A 16719-nucleotide genomic window follows, 5' to 3' on the forward strand; every position below is an offset into this window, starting at 1 on the left:
GGGAGATTGTTGCAAGTCCCAAAAACCCTATTGAAGTTGTTGTTGCTTCACTAAATGGGGGAGATGAAGTTTCGGCTGTCACCATGAGGTCTAAGGGCTTGGGCAAGTCTTAAAAGGGTTCTCCTACGAGCTCACCTGTTTCAGTTGTTGGGGCGTCTATGGTTTCTCGTAAGAAACATAGAATTGTCTTTGTTAGGGTAGCTAAATTGGTGAAGGGGCTTAAGGTTGGAAGGAGGAATAAGTTGGACCAGAGGAAAGGTAGTGGGGGTGTGCAAGTCACCTCTGTGAACTTTTAATTGTTTTTATTATAAAGATTCTGGTTTAAAATGTAAGAGGTTTAAATTTTCCTCTTAAGTAGAGGAGTATTGCTAATCGAGTGTTTAGTATGAAAGTGGATATCATATATTTTTTTGTAGACTAGAGTTGAGGCTCATAATAAGGAGCCTATCTTTAGGAGATGGTTTGAAATTTGGGAGAGTTGTGACAATTATGTTGAGGCTTCAAATGATAAAATTTTGATTCTGTGGAGGTCTACTAGGTTGTTGGATGTTGGATGTTGTTGCTATAACGGAACAGAGTATTACTTGTAGTTTTAAGCATGGTGAGGGGATTATTTCTTTACTATTGTTTATGCTCGTAATGATGGTGTTAGTAGGAGACGTTTTTAGGATCATTTGTAGGGGTTAAAGGGATTGATTGCGGATGCTCCGTGGTTTTTGTCTGGTGATTTTAAGGTTGTTTTGGACCCTTCTGAGAGATCGGATTATTGTGGCAAATTGAATTGTTCTAAGGATATGAAGGAATTTCAAGATTGTGTTTGAGTTGTGGATATTTTGGATAGAGTTTTAGTGAGTTATAGTTGGCACTTAGCTTTTCCTTATTCGTTTGTTGAGGTTTTGGTCCCAGGAATTTCTTATCACTGTCCAATGGTTATTGAGCTTTACAAGAAGGGGTATTTGGATCCTAAGCCTTTCCGATTTTTTAATTATTGGTGTGATCATCTGGATTTCTTGGACTTGGTTGCTAAGTCATGGGTTGAAGAGATTCGGGGAACCCTTTAAATACTTTGTTCCAAAAGTTAAAGAGGTTGAAATGGGTTCTTAGACAAATGAATACAATGTGTTTTAGTGATTTCCATGCTAGGGTCCTAGCGAAGAAAATGGAGTTGGAGGGGCAACATCTTCTGAACTTAGGGCAGTTGGTTGCTCATAAGGATGTGAACAGGGAATGCCAGCTGATGAGGGAGCATAAGGATTTATTGGTTGCAGAATAGGGATTTCTAAGGCAAAAAACTAGAGTCTGTTGGATTAAGGAAGGAGATCAAAACTCACAATTTTTTCATGGAATGGAGAAAATTAAGAATAATCGAGACTCGATAAAGTGTTTTTCAATGATGCGGGTGATAGGCTTGAGGGGAGACATCTTTTGGCTGAGAAGATAGTGTCTTACTTTCAGTTGATGCTAGGTAGGAAGGATGAGGCAGTGAGGGTGTCTTTATTGTTCTTTTGAATGAGCTGATTGGTGAGGGTCCTACTGTGAGGCCCAGGAAGAGTTGGGTAAGAGTGTTTCAAGTGAAGAAGTGAAAGTTTCTATGTTCTCATTGGATGGTGAGAAGGTTTTTGGCCTAGATTAGTTTACAACTACTTTTTTCAGAAGGCTTAGAGTATAGTTGGGAATGATGTGGTGAAGGTTGTGCTTATTATTTTAATACTTTAGAGCCTTTAAAGGGATTTAATGCCACTACTATTACCCTGGTTCCAAAGAAAGCGTGCCCAAGTTATGTTTGGGATTTTAGACCCATTTCGTATTGCCAAGTACTTTATAAATGCATAATTAAGGTTTTGGTGGCTCGGGTGACTAGATGGCTGCCATGAATTATTTTGAAGAGCCAACCTACATTTGTGAAAATAGAAACATTTTAGATAATGTACTTCTTGTTCAGGAGTTGGTGAAGGGTTATGGAATGAAGGCTTTATCTACCAGGTGTGTTATAAAAGTTGATCCGTAAAAAGTGTTTGATTCCTTGCATTTGAATTCGATTGTGCAAGTGCTTGAAGTTTATGGGTTTTCAAGGATTTTTGTGGATTGTATTTGGGGTGTATTAGCTTACCAAAGTTTTCAATTACTGCCAATGGGGGTTTGGAGGGCTATTTTTATGGGTATGTGGGGTGAGGTAGGGGGATCTTTTATCCCCTTACCTCTTTGTGCTTGTAATGAATATTCTCTCGAAATTGTTGGATATTGGGGCTTCACTTGAATTCTCAGAAAATTGAGATTTTGCAACTGGTATGACTGAGGACGAGATGAGAGAGTTTAATGATATAATTGGTTTCAGGTTTGGACAGCTTCCGGTTCAGTATTTACGAGTTCCTCTTGTCACTATGATACCTATCGAATGATTGTATTCTCCTTTTGGATAAGGTTGCAGGCAAGATAGAGGTTGGCCTTTCAGGCTTCTTTCTTATGTTGGGTGTTTACAACTTATTCAATTTGTTTTGTACAATGTCAGGCCTACTAGTATAGGCATTTTGTCATTCTAAAAGAAGTTGTAAGGAGGTTAGCGCAACTTTGTTTGTGATTTTTCTGGAAAGAGAGGGACCAGAGGGACAGTGAGGCTAGAATAAGTTGGGATTTAATTTGTAAACCCAATAATAAAGGCGGTTTGGGGTTGAGGGAATTAGATACTTGAAATAAAACTTGTATTATTAAGTATATATGGGATATGGTGGTTAAAACATATACAACATGGGTGAAATGGGTTGATGCTTATGTTGAAGGAAATAAGTTTCATGAGCTTTCAAGTTCCTAAAACTTGTAGCTGGTTTTGAGGAGGCTGTTGGGGCTGCGGGATATGGTTGGTTAGTTTGTGGACAGCTATACAGGGCGTTGGTTGATGCCTCGGAAGTTTGAGGTAAGTGTTGTCTAACAAGAGATGAGAAAGAAGCAGGGGTAGGTTCTATGGGCAAATCTCATTTGGTTTCCTCTTTATATCCCTAGAAACGCCGTTATTGCTTGGTTTACCTTGTTGGACAGGCTTCCCACAAGGGATAGATTACATCAGTGGGGTGTTGAGGTTGAGGGGGACTGTTGCTTTTGGAGGAGGCTGTTGGGGCTGTGGGATATGGTTGGTTAGTTTGTGGACAGCTATACATGGCGTTGGTTGATGCCTGGGAAGTTTGAGGTAAGGGTCGTTTGACAGGAGGTGAGAAAGAAGCAGGGGTAGGTTCCATAGGCAAATCTCATTTGGTTTCCTCTTTATATCCCTAGAAACGACGTTATTGTTTGGTTTTCCTTGTTAGACAGGCTTCCCATAAGGGACAGATTGCATCAGTGGGGTGTTGAGATTGAGAGGGACTGTTGCTTTTGCAACTCTTCTCAAGAAACAAGTGGCCACTTGTTTTTCAAGTGTGTCTACTTAGGAGAAGTCTGGCGTGGCATTTTGAAGTTATGTTAGATTGAGAGGGGTCGGTACTTGGTGGCAAGAGGTCTGCTAGGTTGTTACCAAGTTAAAAGGTAAAGTCTTCATTTCTGTTTTGCTGAAGATTTCTTGGAGTGCTTATATTTATCACATATGGAGGGAAAGGAATCATAGGGTATTTGGTGAGACCGGGAAGGGCTCAACTGTTATTATTCAATAAATACGAGATGAGGTTTGTATGTGATTGGTTGGGGTTCCTATTTAAAGAGGGGATGTCAATGATCGGCTGTGTGATGCTTGGAGTATGTAATCTGTGTGCTTATATTCATTTCTGTTATGCTTGGAGTATAGGTTCTAAATCTTATTAATAAAATTTTAAAACTGTTAGGTAGATTAACATATCTTCTACTTAAGCAGTCATCTCTACAATTTACCCTTAGAAATAAATACATATCATTTATACTCCAACTAAGATTATTTGTTAATGTAAAATTTGATTAAAAAGTTATATAAATTTTTTTATTCACAACGTGAGTGTGATAAAACCTATTCGTTTTTAAAATAAAAGGAAGTAATATAGAGTTGTAAAGTTGGGCCAAACTCGGATCCATGCTTACAATTTGTGGTTTATTTTACAAATTGGTTTCTCAACTTGGTAAACTTCTCAAAGTGGTATTCATAAATTGATATTTGTGCTAACTTAACATCTCAATAATCAATTATATAATTTTGATTTTAGATTTAATATAAGCACTGAGCTGTTAAACCATTACTCCTATATGATGTGATATTTTGGTGTTGAAATATGATGGCATCGAATTTAATTTGTGTATCAATTTTATCAATTAACTTTAAAATGATTCAAATTTAGGCATTGAAATTTAGTTTGCGTATCAATTTCATCATTGTTCGTGAATCATTAGATAGCTAGCAGAGGAGATCGGAGTATTAGAACGTGAACATTTAGATGATTTTTTGTTGATTTTGAATGAATTTCATATATATCAAAAAAAAAGAGAGTAGTGAAATGTGAATATTGGATACTAATTTATAATGAATGACAATCAGTGATGGGTGACGATTGACAACATAATGATTTGATTGAAAGTGACCAAATTGATACATAAACTAAAATTTAGTGGCAAAATCGTAAAGTTTTACAAAAAAATTGGCCATATCATCATACATTAAAGATTTAACAGTTCAATGTTTACATTGAAAGTTAAATTAAAAATCAATGCTAAAACTAAAACAGTTAAAAGCTAGGTGATAAAACCAAAACAAAACATAAAATTTAATGACATTTGGTGTATTTTAACCTAAAATGAATTAAAAAAAAAAGCAACGTGAAGTTAAAAAGATTGTTTAACGAAACCGGTATAAAATTGTGTTTTTTTTTTGGGGCCAAAGCTAAAAATTGTGCTGAAAAGTTTTAATTTAAAACAGGTTAATTTTTTTAATATAATTAAAAATTTAGTATAATTATAATATTATGTAACATTCTAGACTTTACCTAGACGGTACAATCAAATTTAGACGGTCACATATCGTATTCAGATATTATTTACATTTACAAAGCGTAATTAAAATCTATTTCAATTAATAAAATACATGTAACAGTAAAATTCAGAAATAACAATAGGGTCTATACGATAAACAAATACATATATCAATATCAGAAGTCTAATGAAAATATGTTTAGAACAAAATATCGAAAATACAAATACATACATACAACAGTAAAAACACATATCACCAAAATATAACAGAGATGGACATAAGGGAATATATAGTGGTACAAAAAAGGAGAACAATAGATCCTCCTGATGCCAAGTCTACTAGCCTATTGTCGGATAATATCTGAAAAATTAAAATTAAATAATGAGCTAAAAAACCTTGTGTACTCCTTGTAGTGTTTAAAAACATATATATAAATACTTAAGTAAAAATCATTTTTATAAGACATGCTTTTAAAATATGAACACTACCAACATCAGAACACTAGAATGTGTTGGTTCCCTTGAACCATACATCTACTTGTACAATTAGTAAGGATCTTATACTGATAGTATAGTGACTTACGATAAGTACTTACCATGTACACAAAACAAATGAGCATATATTTGAGTGAAAACATTAGTTTAATTTATTAAAATATTAAAACATGTTATATACCAGAATCAGATATAGAAACACGACAACACAAAGATCATGTTGGAAGTTTACAATAAATCAGATATCATATAGTTAGAATATTTAATAAAATCAAAAATTTTAAAATAGTTCAGACAAATAGTTTAGACAAATAGTTCAGACAAACACTTATCAAGCTCGGTTCACAATGATAAACGACGGAAAGCTCGATTACGCTACATCGGAAAATTGATTTACTTCACCCCTCCACAGGTTGACGACGTTGGTGACAAAGTGAATATTGGTGAACTCGAAATGACACAAGAAATACGATGGTGTGGACGATATAAAAAACAGAGCTACGATCAGCGAGAAAATGGAGTTTAAACTTTCTTGATTCAAGGTTTTTAAAACGGAAAAGGTTAGAGAGAGATTCTTGGGTTTCCTGAAATAGAAATTTTCAGATTTAAGGGGTTAAAAACTTAGCACAATAGGAAATGATAAAATCATGTCAAGGTCCTCCAACTTTTGATTTTTTCTGTTTGAAGATTCAAATTTACTTAAAAATTCATTTTAATCCTTAAATTTAACTAAAATTTCAATTTAATCACCAAAATAAAATTAAAAAAATTAACCCTAATTTGAGGTTTGATATATTAAATGATAGGTATATAAAACATAAAAGTCGCCCGTCCATGCACTGTAATATCGTAGTTTGAGTTTTATTTTTTTATTAAATAAAGAAATATTGTTGATATAAATATTTGAATTTTATTTTTATTAAATAAAGAAATATTATTAATATAAATATTAAAATTTTAATTTACATAAATTAAAAAACATAAATACTTTTAGTTATTCTATCAATTAATAAATTTAAAATTTTGATTTTTTTTTCTCGCCTGTAGTATGATGAGCAAATGACAAACGTAACTACTCCAACTATATAACTGGTTGAAACAAATATTACACATAATAATATTAAAACATTATTTTACTAAAAATAATAATAATATTATGAAATTATAATCTTATTTATGGCCATAAAGGATAATGTATGAATAAAGTTATCTTAGTGGTTAAGGGAATGATTATTATTTCTAGAGATTATAGATTCAAACAACTACAATATATTCGAGAGTTCATTGTCAAATGGTTGAGTCTCTATAACAAATATTATCACTTGTAATCACTTTAAATTAATAAAAAATAATTGTAAAAGATAATAATCCTTTTATAAATATATCTTAAAAATATTGGTAGTTTTTAAAATTTTATTATAAAATTTATTAAACGAATTTTTCGGTAAAATTTATTATATTTTATAGAGATTTTATATTTGATTGACTACGTCTATAATGTACATCTATTATTAATTATTTAATAAAATTCTAAATATATATTATATTGTAATTAATTAAAAATACTTAAAAAAATCATTATAAATATACAAGTATCCATTGCTTCACCCTTTCTTTTTCTCCCTACCAAAACAGATATATTGTTTTAGAAGTTCAAAGTACACTATTAAACTCATTCAACGCCTTCTCCTCCTCCAAAATATGACTCAGCCCCAGAAACCGGACACGTTATCGGTGTTGGGAAATAACCGAGTATGAGTAATTTTTCTATAATCAGATTAGTGAGAATGAGAAATAAAAGCGGAAAAATAATACTCGAAATTTATAACGGAGTTCAGCCAATTTTGCTTACGTCTCCAGACTGCTGCAGATCTTTTACTAAGAGAGAAAATTTATAGGTGTTTACAAAACACTCACTACTCACAATAAAACTCTCTAGTATTGGAGAAAGAAAATGATTTTAGGATGATTTTGAAGCTAAATGAGCTAAGGTATTTATAGTTGAAGCTTAGGGACTAATCTTTGAAAATACCCTAAAGTGCAATGACTAAAGTGTAATTTACCCTTACTAAAAAATCAATAATTGCTGCCTAATAGTAGCCCATGTTGCTCAAAAAACCCACCGAAAGTTTTTTGTTTTATTTGACTTTTCAACTCAACAATCTCCCACTTGAAGACTGATTTTAATCTGTCTTCACACCTCGATCAATGCAATAGTATTTCTGGTCTTTTATTCTAGCATGCCAACTGAAGCTGAACACAACTTCAGTTTGTCCGTAATCACCGTCTTTTTCAAAATGTCTGCCGGATTTTGAGCTCCACTGATCTTTTCAAGTTTCAAAATCCCATCTTACATAAGAGACCGAATAAAATGATATCGCAATTGTATGTGCTTCATCCTGGAATGAAAAGACGGATTCTTAGCTAGATGGATAGCACTTTGATTGTCGTAATACAAGACATTGTTTTCTTGTTTCTTGTCTAACTCTTCCAAGAAACTTTGGAGCCAGACCATCTTTGGAGCCAGACCATCTCATTGTTGGCTTTCGTAACAACGACATATTCTGCTTCAGTTGTGGAGAGAGCAACTATCTTATGTAGTTGAGAAACCCAACTTATTGTGGTTCCTCCCAGAGTATAGACATACCCTGTAGTGCTTTTTTCGATGTCAACATTTTCGGCTAAGTCAGCATCTACATAGCCTATCAGAATCGTAACTCTACCTTTGAAACAAAGTGTTTTGTTTGTAGTACCCCACAGATATCTGAGGATCCATTTGACTGCTTCCCAGTGTACCTTGCCCGGATTATTCATGTACCTGCTAACAACTCCCACTGCATGAGCAATATCTGGTCTAGTACAAACCATGACATACATCAGACTTCCAATTGCTGAGGCATACGGCACCTTCACCATGTGTGCACGTTCTTCTTCCGTCTTTGGTGACTGTTATTTGGAGAGTCTAAAATGAACACCTAAAGGTGTACTTACTGGTTTATCATCTTGCACGTTAAACCTAGAGAGTACTTTGTTGATGTACTCAACCTGTGATAACATCAAAGTCCCCGACTTTGTGTCTCTCTTCCCAAAAATATGCTTTGCAGCGCCCAGATCCTTCATAGGAAACTGCTTTGACAAATTTTGCTTCAAGTTTATAATCTCTTGCATGTCTGAGCCTGCAACGAGCATGTCATCAACATACAACAATAAAATAATGAAGTTGTTGTCGAACCTCTTGATGTAGCAACAATGATCTGTTTGGCATCTGGTAAAACCACTGCTACTCATGAAGCTATCAAACTTCTTGTACCACTGTCTAGGAGCTTGTTTTAAATCATACAAGCTCTTCTTCAACCTGCAAGTTTTTGTTTCCTGCCTCTATGAAGCCTTCTGGCTGCCTCATATAGATTTCTTCCTCCAAATCACCATTAAGGAAAGATGTCTTTACATCTAACTGCTCAAGATGTAAATTCTCTGCAGCTACAATTTTCAACACCAGTCTAAGTGTAGACAGTTTTACGACTGGAGAGAAAATTTCATTGTAGTCAATACCTTCTTTTTGCTGAAAGCCTTTGACAACCAATCTTTCTTTGTAGCGTTTACTCCCATCGTGCTCTTCTTTGATCCTGTAAATCCACTTGTTATGAAGTGCTTTCTTGCCTGGTGGTAATTCATCTAATTCCCATGTCTGATTTGACATAAGCGAGTCCATATCATCTTTCATGGAAGACTCCTACTTGACTGAATCCTCCACTTGCATTGCTTCATCATAGCACTCTGGTTCACCATTGTCAGTCAGCAACAAGTAGTGCAAAGAAGGAGAATACCGTTGGGTTGGTTTAGGAATTCTGGAGGAGCGTCTCGGTTATGGTGTGCCTGTTTCTTCTTGAATTGATTCAGGATTGATCTGAATATCATTTCTAGAAATCTTCTCGAACTCAGTAAATTCCTTTGTTTCAGATTCGATATTGGAGCTACTTGATTCTACAGTTGATCTGTCTTTGTACATCACATTCTCATTGAAAATGACATCTCTTCTTCTGATGATCTTTCAATTTTCGTAGTCCCAAAATCGGTAACCGAACTCATCACCGCCATAACCAACAAAGGCACATTTGTTGGACTTAGCATCAAGTTTACTTCTTTCAGCAGAGTCTATGTGTACATAAGAAATACAACCAAACACTCTTAAGTGTGAAAGGTTTATTTATTTCTTGCTCCAAACTTCCTCTGGTATTCCGCCATCCAAGGGAATTGAGGGCCCACGGTTGATCAGGTAAGCTACAATGTTGATAGCTTCAGCCCATAGAAATTTAGGTAATCCGGCATGTATCCTCATGCTTCTGGCACGTTCATTCATAGTTCTGTTCATGCGCTCTGCTACGCCATTCTGCTGCGGTGTCATGGGAACTGTTGTCTCCATCTTGATCCCATTGTTTGCGCAGAAATCTCTGAATCTCTTATTTTTGTACTCTCCTCCATTGTCAGACCTCAACCGCTTGACTTTCAGGCCAGTCTCATTTTCCACCATGGCCTTCCATTTTTTGAAGGTATCAAATACTTCTGATTTCTTCTTCAAAAAATAAACCCACACATTCCTTGTTGAATCATCGATAAATGTGACATAATATAATGAGCCTACAAGAGATGGAACTGGAGATGGTCCCCATACATCAGTATGAACCAACTCTAACTTTTCAGCCTTGGGTGTCTTACTAATCTTTGCAAAGATGACTTTCTTTTGTTTGTCAAAGATGCAATCCTCGCATAGTCCGACATCTACATTCTTTAGATTCGACAGCTTCCCTTTTGACAAAAGTGTCTTCATCCCTTTCTCGCTCATATGACCAAGCCTTTGGTGCCATAGGTTTGATTTTCCATCAGCATCTGCTGCATCAATGATATTCTCTAAATTTGAGGTTATATTAAGAGTACTAGTCTTCTTACCACGAGCAATGACGTGTGCTCCTTTGGTAATCTTCCATTCACAGCCTGAAAAAGTTGTATTATAACCTTCTTCATCAAGTTGTCCTATAGAAATCAAATTTCTTTTGAGGCCAGGAACATGTCTCACTCCTGTCAGCTTCCAGGTGGTCTGGTTTGGCAACTTTAGTCGGATGTCTCTTTTTCCGACGATCTTCAAGGTTTCATCATCAGTTAGATGAACCCTCCCAAAATCACCACTGATATAGTTCTCCATGATTTCTTGGCATGGGGTGGAGTGGAAAGATGCCCCTGAATCCAAGATCCATGATTCAATCGGATTGTTGGCGCTTAGAATCATGGCATCACTTGTCTCATCTGTCACGTTGGCAGATTCCTGTGTACCAGTATCTTTCTTCAGTGCTCGACAATCTCTTTTAAAGTAACCATTCTTGCCACAATTATAACATGTAAAATCTTTCTTTCATGTTCTTGATTTGCCCCTTCTGGATTTTGATCTGCCACGATTTGAATTTCTTTATGATGTTCTCCCTCTGGACTTCGTGTGCAAGGCTGAGTAGGTTGATGCTTCACCCGATTCTCTCCGTCGAATTTCTTCGCTCAATACCAGATCCCGAACATCGTCGAATTTTAATTTGTTGTTTTCCGACGAACTGCTGGTTGTTGTAACAGTAGCATTCCAACTGTCTGGTAAGATGATAAGAGAATTAAAGCTCGAACTTCATCATCGAATTCAATTTCCATTGAACTCAACTGGGTTGTGATTGTGTTGAGTTCATTTAGGTGTTGTGCCATTGATGCCCCTTCCGTCATCCTCAAATTGAATAATCGCCTCATCAAGTGCACTTTGTTTGAGGCTGATGGCTTCTCATACATACTGGAGAGAGCCACCATAAGACCCGCTGTGGTCTTTTCCTTTGCTATGTTGAAAGCAACATTGCGGGATAACGTCAGTCAGATAACTCCGAGGGCTTGTCTGTTGAGAAGAGCCAGTCTTCATTCTTCATGCCCTCTGGTTGTTTTCCTGAGAGAGGTTGATATAGATTTTTCTGGTACAGAAAATCTTCAATCTGCATCTTCCAAAAGCCAAAGTCCGCACCATCGAACTTTTCAATTTTCACCTTCCCTTCGTCTGCAGTCATCGCTCCTACTCGAATCTGGCTTCGTTTGGATCATTTCTGACAATTCTTGCGAACCACCGTGTATTAAAACACCTCCGTCAACAAATTCGTATCGCCGACAAAAGTTCACTATTCACGAAATTCACTATTCACATGAATAGTAATAAATAGTAACCTCGCAAAAAATTGACAAAATTCACAACCAAAAGCTCTAATTACCAGTTGTTGGGAAATAACCGAGTGCGAGTAATTTCCCTATAACCAAATTAGTGAGAATGCGAAATAAAAGCGGAAAAATAATACCTGAAATTGATAACGGAGTTCAGCCAATTTTGCTTACGTCTCCGGACTGCTGCAGATCTTTTACTAAGAGAGAAAATTTACAGGTGTTTACAAAACACTCACTACTCACAAGAAAGCTCTCTAGAATTGAAGAAAGAAAATGATTTTGGGATGATTTTGAAGCTAAATGAGCTAGGGTGTTTATAGTTGAAGCTTAGGGACTAATCTTTGAAAATACCCAGTGCAATGACTAAAGTGTAATTTACCTTACTAAAATTTCAACAATTGCTGCCTAATAGCAGCCCATGTTGCCAGCCGCATATGTTGCTCAAAAAACCCACCGAAAGTTTTTTGTTTTATTTGACTTTTCAACTCAACAATCGGAGTCTCGTCTAGAATCTGACACCGGAGCTGTTTTTGTTCTCGAATCCAAATGTGAGAAACCAAACACTCTTCGGGGGAAAATACAATGAAATTTTAATTTGGCTGTTATAGTTTCCTCTCTGGTTTACGGTGAAATATACAGGAAAGCGGTGGCATGCCGGGTTTCATCTGACGACGGGGATCGTGGGGCCGACGATCCTGATGCTACCGTATGCATTTAGAGGGTTGGGATGGATCCTAGGGTTCTTGCGTTTAACGGTGATGGGATACTTCACATTCTACTCCTATTATCTCATGTCGTTGATGCTGGTGCTGGACCACTGTGAAAAAGTTGGCCGCCGCCACATACACTTCTGAGAACTGGCCTCTATCATCATCATCGTCATCATTATTCCATGGTTGAATCGTTAAACCAAGTAGAGATGATTTCGGGTTGTGGTGATATAATGAATATTACACGTGTTGTCTTAATGAACAATTTTAGGGTTCTAATTTTAACCTTTTATAGCTTTAAAACACCGCCAAAGCTGGACATTTTCAATTTTATTTTTTAATAAGTTTGTATTAATTAATATAAATTTAATTATATTAAGTAGTAATAGTTTGTGTTTTAGTTTTAAATAGTAGTAATATTTATAATAACCATTTAGGATTATATATAAAATATTAAATTATCTCATGTACTAACATGAGACCAATCACTTTAGATATATTATCAGTGAAATTGTGAAAGAATATATTCTTTTCAGTGTTGGATTAAAAATTTATTGGACAGGTGGTCTTGAGTAAACTCTTTACACATATTATTCAAAACCCTAAAAAAATCCATCAAAGAAATCGTGTTTGGATAGATCGACCGTAAGTAAAAGTGTAGATTAGTCTCTTTAAAAATAGGGTTAATACCAAAATAAGTGTCTAAACTATACATTTTTTTACGAATGTGTCTAAACTATTTTTCGACTCATTCAAGTGCATAATATTACAAACGTTATCACTTTAGGTGTTTTGACCGTAACAACTGTTATAAAATCTCGTTAAGTGACACGTGTCATAATATTAAAATTTTATATTTTTTTATCTTTTTTAAAAATTAAAAATATGTTAACAAATATTTCCAGTTTCTTTCTCAACCCGCGTCTCGTCCCACCTTCTCCCTTCCATGCTTTCATGGCTTTGTCATGGCCAAATGGGTAAAGGCCAAATGGTTGATTAAATGGCCTATCAAATGATACGATTGATCAAATAAATTTAAGAGATTGAGTATTTGGGATTTGAGAATTTTAGATTTTGAGATGATAATAAGAATTGTAATCAGTCAGTAGATGGTCAACGATATATGGGTGGCCAGTCGCCGATAAATGGGTGCCGGAAGATGACCAGCGGTTGGAGTAAATAAGTCTAGACTAAGAGATTCTAAAAGTTTGGGTTTTTTAAATAAAATATTTTTAAGTTTTTTATAAAAAATAATAAAATTTTAAATTACCATATTGTGACACATGTCACTTAACGTTTGTAACGTTTGGCACATGGATGAATCAAAAAATTGTTTAGATGCATATTCGTAAAAAATTATATAGTTTGAACATTTATTTTGGTATTAAGCCTAAAAAATATCATTGTCTAAAATAATAAATAATTTGTTTTCTAAAATTTTAATTTATTTAGTTAATAAATAAAATAAATAAATATTTACGATAAAAAAGTAACTAATATCAAAGTATAACAAAAATACTAATAAAATATAAATAAATAGACATATATAACAAACTATACACATAAAATAAGTTTGTACAAATTATTTTAATTTTTATGTTTTATTTCTTTTCTCCTTTTAAATCTTAAAAAATATATTATCGAAATAAACGTTCACATACTCTAAATATAAAAGTATAAATCGGGCATGAACTATGGAAAAAAGATATGCCATTTTATCAAGACAGCCCAAATATTTAAAATAATATAACATTATTTGGTACGAAAATAGCTATCAAAGTAGGATTTTACTCTAAAGCTTTGCTATTATTACGCAGGATGAGGATGGATGTTTTATTTTGTGATATCTATTCAAACAGCCATTAACACTGGGGTTGGAATAGGAGCAATTTTGCTTGCAGGGGAATGCCTCCAGGTACATATACATACTTACAGGCATACATGCATACATACATGTCATATTTGTTTTACAGAAACACTGAATTGTTTCTCTAATTCTCCTTATCTTGATGTCGTTTTCGTTTCGTAAGATCATGTATTCGAACCTTTCCCCCAAGGGATCGTTGAAACTATATGAGTTCATAGCGATAGTAACAGGGGTGATGATAGTTCTCTCTCAGATGCCGTCATTCCATTCCCTCAGACACCTCAATTTTGCTTCTCTCGTTCTCTTGGGCTACACATCCCTTGTGGTTGGTGCTTGTATCCATGCAGGTAATATGCAAAAATAATACATGAACAGGTTGTGTTTAATCCATTGGTTCCATCTTTTAATCATGTTGTTTGAAGATCATAGTTGAATCTCAGTTTTCTTGTGTTGGAACCATTTTCGGACTCGAAACAACTTCTACTAGTGCTGCAGGTCTGTCTAAAAACGCCCCTCACAGAGACTATTCTTTGGAAACTAATAGTTCATCACGGATGCTTAACGCCTTCACTTCTATCTCCATAATAGCTTCCATTTTCGTGAAAGGGATACTTCCGGAAATACAGATTCACTTCGAATTTCTGAACATCGAATTCAAACAGTCGTTCTTTGACAGATGCTTCTTCGTTTTGTTTCAACGAGATTGCCTCTGGTGCAGGCAACACTGGCTCCACCTGCTACAGGGAAGATGTTTAAAGGACTCCTGCTGTGTTACAGTGTAATTTTTGTTACTTTCTACGCAACTTCAGCTTCTAGATACTGGGCTTTTGAAAACAAATCAAGTTCAAACATTCTCAAGAGTCTAATGCCTGATGACGGACCGTCATTGGCCCCACCAATGGTTACTGGCCTCGCAATTAGTTTCATTCTTGTGCAGCTATTCGCCATTGGCCTGGTATGATATTATTATTCTCAAAACAAATGGATATTGCATGATCCGAGTAGTGTTTTCCACTGATATTTTCCCGAATATATGTAACACAGCTTTATTCTCAAGTTGCATCTGAGCTCATGGAACATCAATCAGCTGATGTAAACCAAGGGATGTTTTCAAAGAGGAATCTTATCCCCAGACTAATTCTTCGGACTCTGTACGTCATATGCAGTGGGTTTATAGCCGCAATGCTTCCTTTTTTCGGTGACATCAATGGCGTAATAGGCGCCATTGGCTTTATCCCTCTAAATTTTGTCCTCCCTATGCTTCTCTACAACATGACCTACAAGCGCTCGAAATCCTCTTTCACCTACGTACTGGTTCAATCTGTTTATCATGGTCGTCTTCACCGGCGTCGGAATCATGGGCGCTTTCTCCTCGATCAGGAAGTTTGTTCTTGATGCCACCAATTTCAAGCTCTTTAGCAGTGATGTGGTTGATTAAATCATACGAACTGAGCATTAAACAAGTCTGAAGCAATCCCATAGTTTAAGCAGCTGAAATGTTCAATGACTGTCGACAAGCATTTATATTGTGGAATGCTTCATCAGGCGTGGCATGGGACTGAATTAGAAGGAAGCAATGTTACATCGAGAGATTAGTTTTATAATTATATTCCGTCTTGATCGTAATTTAATACTACAAGTTTAAAGATTCTTCCTCATCCCATAAATCTTGATCTTTTGACAGCTGATGTAAATTAAATATATATTATTTTATTTAACTAACCATGCAAAATGCAACAAAATTAGATGTATAAAGTAGAAGGAAAAAAATCTCCCATATTGAATGGTCCTTAATGAAGAGAACGTGAGCGCTATAACGGCCTCCTTTCTTTTCCTTCTTTTGGATTTTTTATAGTAAATTGTTATCTCGAATCTTCCCATATATAGAAGGCCTTCGTTCAACTCGGTTCAATGGTGGCGACACTCCATATGACTCGTTAGAACTCAAACCTTTCAAACGCCAACTCAACTCAGGTTTTCATCAACAAACCATGTCCATGCCCGAGTTTATCGTCAACACCACCGGAGCTCATCCTCCCCTAGAGTACTCGACCACCCTTCCTCCACCCGTTTCCAAGAAGCAGCCTTCCAAATTCTCTCGCTCCATCGTTAAACTCTTCAAATTCATGTTCAAGTCCAGACAAAGCTCGAGCCATTCCGTTTTGTGGCTGAAACAAAGATCACTCGAGGAGTACTACGTGATCTACGACAAGACTGGCGCACTGACGACAATCCCGGAGGTTCCCGAGATCGATTTCGGAGGGTTCTCGCCGGAGATTAACTCGTTGGTTATTGAGAGAAGTGAATTGGAAAGATTCACGGCTGCCTCCACCGTCGGTATTTCATGTGCTTGATATACTAAGCGTAAAAGAGGCCGATTATACAGAAATATTATATCTGTAAATGAATAACGAAGATGTTATCAAGTAGTCGGTATTCTTAGGATGCATGTTTTCTCTTTTAAGGTTACTTTTAGTTGAAGTTTTGAACTTTGAC

General features: G+C 35.6%; 1 pseudogene; it reads left to right on the forward strand.

Annotated features, from left to right (window-relative positions):
• Window positions 1–1861: 1861 nt before the first annotated feature.
• Window positions 1862–15703, forward strand: LOC120186952 (annotated as a pseudogene).
• Window positions 15704–16719: the final 1016 nt, after the last annotated feature.

Source organism: Hibiscus syriacus, unplaced genomic scaffold, assembly GCF_006381635.1.
Source record: "Hibiscus syriacus cultivar Baekdansim isolate YM2019G1 unplaced genomic scaffold, ASM638163v2 tig00113721_pilon, whole genome shotgun sequence".
Lineage (NCBI taxonomy): Eukaryota > Viridiplantae > Streptophyta > Magnoliopsida > Malvales > Malvaceae > Hibiscus > Hibiscus syriacus.